The sequence below is a fragment of the Moschus berezovskii genome, chromosome 20 (genome assembly GCF_049115385.1).
Source record: "Moschus berezovskii isolate FMDL1 chromosome 20, NW_MosBer_1.0, whole genome shotgun sequence".
NCBI lineage: Eukaryota > Metazoa > Chordata > Mammalia > Artiodactyla > Moschidae > Moschus > Moschus berezovskii.
In genome coordinates this window covers 17,515,127-17,524,681 of record NC_142479.1, presented here as the reverse complement: position 1 = coordinate 17,524,681, position 9,555 = coordinate 17,515,127, and the positions used below count along the sequence as shown (strand labels likewise).

General features: G+C 42.4%; 1 pseudogene; it reads left to right on the top strand.

The window, feature by feature from the left end:
- Positions 1-5,101: 5,101 nt before the first annotated feature.
- On the top strand, positions 5,102-6,815 carry LOC129536429 (growth hormone-inducible transmembrane protein-like; annotated as a pseudogene).
- Positions 6,816-9,555: the final 2,740 nt, after the last annotated feature.

The window sequence follows — 9,555 nt, the reverse complement described above, 5'->3', positions numbered from 1 at the left end:
AGAGAGTGGGAGCACTGCCATGTGTAAAGTGGATAGCTGGTGGGAAGCAAATGACAACACAGGGAGCTCGGCCAGGTGCTCCCTGACAACCTCGAGGGGGCTGGGGGACAGGAGGGAGGCTAGGAGGGAGGGGACATGTGTATATTTATGGCTTAGAGCTCAGCATCCAAACACTGAAGGTTAGGGCACCCGGTCCCATCACTTCATGGCAAATGGATGGGGCTTTCCATTTTTTAATGGCAACAGTGGTGGATTTTACTTTCTTAGGCTCCCAATCACTGAGGACAGTGACGGCAGCCATGAAATTAAAAAGAAACACTTGCTCCTGAGAAGAAAAGCTATGACAAACCTAGACAGTGTATTAAAAAGCTGAGACATCACTTTACTGACAAAAGTCTGTGTGGTCTAACCTATGGTTATTCCAGTAGTCATGTAAGGATGTTGGACCACAAAGAAGGCTGAGCTCTGAAGAACTGATGCTTTTGAACTGTGGTGCTGCAGGCCCTTGGATCCCAAGGAGATCAGACCAGTCAAACCTAAAGGAAACCAATCCTGAATGTTCATTGGAAGGATTGATGCTGAGCTGAAGCTCCAATACTTTGGCCACCTGATGCAAAGAGCTGACTCTTTGGAAAAGACCCTGATGCTGGGAAAGATTGAAGGCAGGAGGAGAAGGGGATGACAGAGGATGAGATGGTTGGATGGGCTCACCGACTCGATGACCACGAGTTTGGGTAAACTCTGGGAGATGGGGAAGGAGAGAGAAGCCTAGCATGCTGCAGCAAAAAGTGAGACGTGACTTAGTGACTCTACAGCAACGATGGTTGATTCACACTGTGTACAGCAGAAACCAGTACAGCACTGTAAAGCAACCTCCTTCCAGTTAGGAAAAAAAGCTCCTGAGGCGGGAGTGGCTTGGAATATCCATTTGGCTGGGGCAGAACAGGTGAGAAGGAAAGTGCTTGGAAAGGAGAGGAGAGCTATGTCGGGCCCCGATCTATCATTGTAGGAATGCTGACTTTTGCTGAAGTGGGAAATCCCTAGAAGGTTTTGAGCATGGCCTGATTCATGTTTTTAAAGGATCATTCAGATTATCATGTTGAGAATAGACTGAGTCAGGGAGTGGGGAATGGTGAGTGTCCAACTAGTTACAATCATTACATTGGGAGGTAACAGTAAAGTAGAAATAGTGAAATTAGTGAGAAAGGTTTAGATTCTTGATGTATTTCCACAGGAAAACCACCAGGAATTTCTGTTATTCCATCGGCTGCTTATGATGCCCTCCAGGTTGCATTTGGCATCCTGCCAATCAGCACTGTCAAAGTTTTAGTTGCATCAGAGCATTCTCTGTATCCTGGAGACAAGTATACAGCTTAAATCAATGCAAATCCTCCCAAGGTCAATCTCCATATCAAAATAAATGAGCACTACAACAGTACATAAATCCTGCCTAGGGAACTGGATAAAGCAGCCATCTTTAACCATCTATACTCTGATCATAGGTGATGAAAAGTCCAAAGCCAAAAGGAATGCAGAATGCCTCCAGCTGGTATGATATTTGGATAAAAATGTATAGAATGTCATCATGCCTGTGACACATTCCTAATCAGAAAGGGAAAAGAGAGCAGAAGAAAGGAAGGCAGACCAGGTAAGTGATAGAATGTGCTGTTCCTAAAGTGAGTGACTAGAATGATGCAACAGTTCTTGTCAATATTTTAAAAAGCAAGCTACAAAATTGCTTTCCAATTGCTGACAGTAAGAATTTGTATCTTGAATTATTCTTATTTAAGATGAAGGCATTAGCATACTCTACTAATCTATTCCTTCCATGATTTTCTCAGATAGACTGAGATCTTTTTTGTTGTTCAGTTGTCCAGTCATGTCCAGTTCTTTGTGGCCTCATGGACTGCAGCACAGCAGGCCCCCCGTCCCTCACCATCTCCTGAAGTTTGCCCAAGTTCATGTCCATTGCATCAGTGATGCTATCCAGCAGTCTCATCCTCTGACACCTTCTTCTTCTTCTGCCCTCATTCTTCCCATCATCAGGGACTTTCCAATGACTTGACTGTTCACATCAGATGACCAAAACACTGGACCTTCAGCTTCAGCATCAGTCCTTCCACTGAGCATTCAGGGTCGACTTCCCTTAAGATTGACTGGTTTGATCTCCTTGCTGTCCAAGAGACTTTCAGGAGTCTTCCCCAGCACCACAGTTTCAAGGCATCAATATTTTGGCATTCTGTCATCTTTACATTCCAGCTGTTGTAACCGTAAGTGACCACTGGGAACACTATACTCTTGACTATACAGACCAGTGTCAGCAGAATAATGTCTTTGGTTTTCAACACACTGTCTCATTCAGGTCAGTCATTCAGTTGTCTCTGACTCTTTGCGACCCCATGAACCATAGCACATCAGGCCTCCCTGTCCATCACCAACTCCTGGAGTTTACTCAAGCTCCTGTCCATCGCGTCAGTGATGCCATCCAACCATCTCATCCTCTGATGTACCCTTCTACTCTTGCCCTCAATCTTTCCCAGCATCATGGTCTTTTCAAATGAGTCAGCTCTTCGCATCAGGTGGCCAAAGTATTGGAGTCTGTTTCAACATCAGTTCCAGTGAACACCCAGGACTGATCTCCTTTAGGATGGACTGGTTGGATCTCCTTGCAGTCCAAGGGACTCTTAAGACACTTCTCCAGCACCACAGTTCAAAAGCATCAATTCACTGGTGCTCAGCTTTATTTATAGTCCAACTCTCACATCCATGCGTGACCACTGGAAAAACCATAGCGTTGACTAGACAGAGCTTTGTTGACAAAGTAATGTCTCTGCTTTTTAATATGCTGTCTAGGTTGGTCATAACTTTCCTTCCAAGGAGTAAACATCTTTTAATTTCATGGCTGCAGTCACCATCCGCAGTGATTTTGGAGCCCAGAAAAATAAGGTCAGCAACTGTTTCCATAGTTTCCCCATCTATTTCCCATGAAGTGATGGGACCAGATGCCATGATCTTAGTTTGCTGAATTTTGAGCCTTAAGCCAACTTTTTCACTCTCCTCTTTCACTTTCATCAAGAGACTCTTTAGTTCTTCCTCACTTTCTGCCATAAGGGTGGTGTCATCTGCATATCTGAGGTTATTGATATTTCTCCCGGCAATCTTGATTCCAGCTTGTGCTTCATCCAGCCCAGCGTTTCTCATTATGTACTCTGCGTATATGTTAAAGAAGCAGGGTGACAATATACAACCTTCTCGTACTCCTTTCCCGATTTGGAGCCAGTCTGTTGTTCCATGTCCAGTTCTAACTGTTGCTTCTTGAACTGCACACAGATTTCTCAGGAGGCAGGTACGTGGTCTGGTATCCCCATCTCTTTAAGAATTTTCCACAGGTTACTGTGATCCACACAGTCAAAGGCTTTGGCATAGTCAATAAAGCAGAAGTAGATGTGGGGGTTTTTTTGGAACTCTCTTGATTTTTCAATGATCCAGTGGAGGTTGGCAATTTGGTCTCTGGTTCCTCTGTCTTTTTTAAATCCAGCCTAAACATCTGGAAGTTCACATACTTGTTGAAGCCTGGCTTGGAGAATTTTGAGCATTACTCTGCTCAAAATGTGAGATGAGTGCAATTGTGTGGTAGTTTGAGCATTCTCTGGCATTACCTTTCTTTGGGATTGGAATGAAGACTGACCTTTTCCAGTCCTGTGACCACTGCTGAGTTTTCCAAATTTGCTGGCATATTGAGTGCAGCACTTTCACAGCATCATCTTTTAGGATTGGAAATAGCTCAACTGGAATTCCATCACCTCCACTAGCTTTGTTCGTAGTGATGCTTCCTAAGGCCCACTTGACTTCACATTCCAGGATGTCTGGCTCTAGGTGAGTGATCACACCATCCTGGTTATCTGGGTCATGAAGATCTTTTTTGTATAGTTCTTCTGTGTATTCTTGCCACCTCTTCTTATCTTCTGCTTCTTTTAAGTCCATACCATTTCTGTCCTTTATTGAGCCCATCTTTGCATGAAATGTTCCCTTGGTATCTGTAACTTTCTTGAAGCAGTCTCTAGTCTTTCCCATTCTATTAGTTTCCTCTATTTCTTTGCATTGATCAGTGAAGAAGGCTTTCTTATCTCTCCTTGCTATTCTTTGGAACTCTGCATTCAAATGGGTATATCTTTCCTTTTCTCCTTTGTCTTTCACTTCCATGATCTTAGTTTTTTTTTAATATTTAGCTTTAAGCCTGACTCTTTCACTCTCCTTCTTCACCCTCAAGAAGTTCTTTAGTTCCTTCTTCACTTTCTGCCATTAGAGTGGGAACACCCGCATATCTGAGGTTATTGATATTTCTCCCACCTACCTTGATTCCAGCTTGTGACTCATCCAGCCTGGCATTTCTCATGATGCGCTCAGCATACAGGTTAAACAAACAGGGTGACAGCAGAAGCACTATCATACTCCTTTCTCAATCTTAAACCATTCTGTTGTTCCACACAGGGTTCTAACTATTGCTTCTTGATCCGCATACACGTTTCTCAGGAGACAAGTAAGATAGTCTGGTATTCTCACCTCTCTAAGAGCTTTCCACAGTTTGTTATGATCCCCACAAAGACCTTAGTGTAGCTGATGAAACAGAAGTAGATGTTTTTCTGGAATTCCCTTGCTTTCTCTATAATCCAGTGAATGTTGGCAATTTGATCCCTGGTTCCTCTCCCTTTTCTAAACCCAGCTTGAACATCTGGAAGTGCTTGGTTCACATAACACTGAAGCCTAGCATGCAAGATTTTAAACGTGACCTTACTAGTGTGGGAGATGAGTATCACTCTCCTATAGTTAGCACATTCTTTAGTACTACCCTTCTTGGCAATTTTTCTTATTTAGGATGAAGACTTTAGCATAGTTCTACTCATTTATTCCTTCCCTGATTTTTGTTCACACTGTCTGAGATCTTAGCTCAAGATAATTTTTATTAAGTTAAAATTATAGAGTAAGAGGTGGACTAAGGGCACAGGACATGTGTGTGGTTGTGTTTTGCCAGCCCTGAAGGGAAACTGAGCTCTTGAGGTGACCAGGGACTGAGCATTTCAGATATGCCTGGTGCACGACCATGCTGGCTGCAAGACTTGTGTGTCTGCGGGCACCACCTTCCAGGGTTTTCTACCCAGCTTTCATCTTCCCTATTGTGAAGAATTCCATCAATGGAAGATAACATGAAAAAGAATATATATGCATATATATTAAAAACTAAATCACTTTGCAGAAGTTTGACGACTGAGTGACTAAACAACAGCAACAACACATGAAATGAACACAGCATTGTAGATCAACTATGCTTCAATAAAATGAACTTTACAAAAAGAAAGTATGAAAAAGTGTTTACAGTATGCTACCCTCTGAGTAAAGAATTAGGGAAGATAATTATATATTTGCATTTGCCAATACCTGCAATAAGAAATACTAAGAGTATATGCAAAATAAATAAATAAATATATATATGTAAGGGTAGGGAATAGACTAAACAAGCACAGAAGTAAAGTGACTTCACAAAGTATACTTTTAAATATAGCTTTTTTTTAATTTGAATCATGGACTTATTCTTTTTTGTTGTTGAAGTATAGCTGATTTCCAGTATACAACAAGGTGATTCAGTTATATATATGTGTATATATATGGATATATGTATGTATTCTTGTTCAGATTCTTTTCCGTATGTATTCTTGTTCGGATTATTTTCCACTGTGGGTTACTGCAGGATATTGAGTATAGTTCCCTGTGCAATAGAGTAGGTCCTTGTTGTTTATACAAACTTATTACTTCTATGTAAAGAATTGGAAACAATAAAAAAGAATTGCAACATAACCTAATCTTTAAAAAAAATAATAATAATTCCATGACAAAGAATCAGTAGCTCCTAATGCCCAGCAGGGAATATGCCACAAAGACAAGAATTGGTATCCAGCATGGGGAAACTGGCCAAGAACTCATGGAGGCAGCTTTGGAACCATCGTTGGAAAAAATATTTTAAATAGATCTGATGGGAAGATGTTGGTCTATGAGCTTTGTGTTACTATGGGCTCGGAATGTCTAATGAGATTGGAGCTATTGAATAGACTGTAATTTGGCCTCAGTACGTAAAGGATAGAATTCATTCCACCTACATGTACTTTGCAGCAGTATCGGTTTCACAGCGTTCGTCTTTTCTGACAGTGAGCAGAACTGCTCTCATGAGCTTCACGATGAGAGGCTCGGGTAACAATGGGTTCAGCTTTCAATGGCACCTGCTGTCACACAGCGATGATTGAAGCTGAAGTGTTGGTATAGCTGATATCATATGACTAGAGCCCAGGCCCCAAGCATCTTGCGTGGTTACCATATCCTGGTGTGATGTGTGCAGTGGTGGCTCCTCTGACAATATTAAGGGGACCTTTTCTCAGAGCTGCGTGGTACACAGTTGGCGTTGTGGGAGGCCTCTTCCCTGTGACCACAGGTATGTGTGCCCAGTGAGAAGTTTCTGAAAATGGGAGCCCGGTGGGTGGGCCTGGTTCTGCTCTTGTGTCCTCACTGGGATCTATGTTTTTCGACCTCCCACTGCAGCTGCTGCCACTCCGTACTCAGTGGCAATTGATGATGGATTAATTCTCTTCAGCATGTCTCTTTTGTATGACAAACAGAAAGTAATCAAGCATGCAGAAGTCATATAGGTGTATGGGGCTCTGAAATCTGATCCCATCAGTCTGATGCTGGCAATCTACCTGGTGCCAGTAAACATGTTTATGCGAGTTGCCAGTATTCTAGCAACTGGAGGCAACAGAAAGAAGTGAAGTGACCAGCTTCTGACTTCCGAATACATCAAATATTCTGCTTGTTTAATAGGGGCAGATATTAAATAGTTTGTGCAAGCAGCTTTTGTTGAAGGTTAGAAGATAAGGATTTGAGACTTCCCTGGTACTCCAGTGGCTAAGAATCCTCCTGTCAATACAGAGGACACGGGTTTGACCAATAGTCTGGGAATATTCCACGTGCCATGGGGCGATGAAGCCCTGTGTGACCCAACTACTGAGTCTGCTCTCCAGAGCCTGCAGACTGCAGCTAGCAAGCCCGCGAGCTGCAACTACTGAAGCCCACGCACCTAGAGCCTGTGCTCGGCAACGAGAGAAGCCACACAGCGAGAGACCTACATGCAGCCATGAAGACTCAGCACAGACAAAAGTAAATAAATAAATAATACAGGTTTAAAAGGAGACAGTGCTACCAATTATAGGGAACAGGATAGTCTCAAAGTATCTAGAGAAAAAAAAAAAGGTAAGAACTCATTGCCATATGTAAAACAGATAATCAGTGTGAGTTCAATGCATGAAGAAAGGACCCAAAGGCTTAGGGAGAGGGGAGGGAGGGAGGCAGGAGTGGGGTTCAGGATGGAGGGGACACATCTGTACCTATGGCAAAAAAAAAATCACAATATTGTAAAGTAATAATCCTCTGATTAAAATTAAAAAAATAAAAAGAACTTGTGAGCATGTTTCAAGTGTGCCAGTAACATAATGCTTCAGGTCTGCTTTTTCATCTAGAGAATAAATTCCATAGTTCTCTGCCAAATAGCACACACACATTTTCAGTTCTCATGTTGAGTAACTTGAAAATGTTCTTGGAAGTGGTCAAACAGGAGATGGTAAGAGTGAACATCGGCATTTTAGGAATTGGTGAGCTAAAATGGACTGGAATGGGAGAATTTAATTCAGATGACCATTATATCTACTACTGTGGGCAAGAATCCCTTAGAAGAAATGGAGTAGCCCTCATAGTCAGCAAAAGCAAAATGCAGTACTTGGGTGCAGTCACAAAAATGACAGAAATGATCTCTGTTTGTTTCCAAGGCAAACCATTCAATATCACAGTAATCCAAGTCTATGCCCCAATCACTAATGCCAAAGAACCTGAATTTGAACAGTTCTGTGAAGACCTACAAGAACTTCTAAACTAACATCAAAAAAAAAAAAAAATGTCCTTTTCATCATAGGGGACTGGAATGCAAAAGCAGGAAGTCAAGAGATACCTGGAGTAACAGGCAAGTTTGGCCTTGAAGTACAAAATGAAGCAGGGCAAAATCTAACAAAGCTTTGCCAAGAGAACACACTCATCAGAGCAAACACCCTCTTCCAACAGCACAAGAGACAACTCCACACATGGCCATCACCAGATGGGTAATACCAAAATCAGACTGATTATATTCTCTGCAGCACCAAAGGTGGAGAAGCTCTATGCAGTCAGCACAAACGGGACCAGGAGATGACTGTAGCTCAGATTATGAACTGCTTATTGAAAATTTCAGACTTAAATTGAAAATAGGGAAAAGCACTAGGTCATTCGGGTATGACCTAAATCAAACCCCTTATAATTACACTGGAGAAGGCAATGGCAAGCCACTCCAGTACTCTTGCCTAGAAAATCCCATGGATGGAGCAGCCTGGTGGGCTGCAGTCCGTGGGGTTGCTAAGGGTCGGACACAAGTGAGCGACTTCACTTTCACTTTTCCCTTTCCGCTTTCACACATTGGAGAAGGAAATAGCAACCCACTCCAGTGTTCTTGCCTGGAGAATCCCAGGGACGGGGGAGCCTGGTGGGCTTCCGTCTATGGGGTCACACAGAGTCGGACACGACTGAAGTGACTTAGCAGCATAATTACACAGTGGAAGTGACAAATAGATTCAATGGATTAGATCTGATAAACAGAATGCCTGAAGAACTATGGACAGAGATTTATAACACTGTACAGGAGGCAGTGATCAAAACCAGCCCGAGAAAAAGAAATGAGAAAAGGCAAAATGATTGTTTAAGGAGGCCTTACAAATAGCTGAGAAAAGAAGAGAAGCAAAAGGCAAAGGAGAAAAGGAAACGCAGAGTTTTGAATCTGCAGAGTTCTGAAGAAGCAAGGAAAGATAAGAAAGTTTTCCTAAATAAACCATGCAAAGAAATAGAAGAAAACAAAATAATGAGAAAACCTAGAGATCTCTTCAAGAAAATTAGAGATACCAAGGAAACATTTCATGCAAAGATGGACAATATGATGACAGAAACAGTACGGACCTAACAAAAGCAGAAGATATTAAAAAGAGGTGGCAAGAATACACAGAGTGAAAGTCGCTAAGACATGTCTGTCTCTTTGCAAACACATGGACTATACAGTTCAGACCAGAATACTGGAGTGGGTAGCCTTTGCCTTCTCCAGGGAATCTTCCCAACCCAGAGATCAAACCCAGGTCTCCTGCATTGCAGGCAGATTCTCTATCAGCTGAGCCACAAAAAAAAGCCCAAGAATACTGAAGTGGATAGCCTATCCCTTCTCCAGCAGATATTCCTGACCCAGGAATTGAACTGGGGTCTCCTACATTGCAAGCAGATTCTTTACCAACTGAGCTATCAGGGAAGCCCAGCATGCACAGAAGAACTATACAAAAAAGATCATGATAACCACAGTGGTGTGATCACTCACCTAGAGCCAGACATCCTGGAGTGCAAAGTCAAGTGGGCCTTAGGAAAAATCACTATGAATAAAGCTTAGGA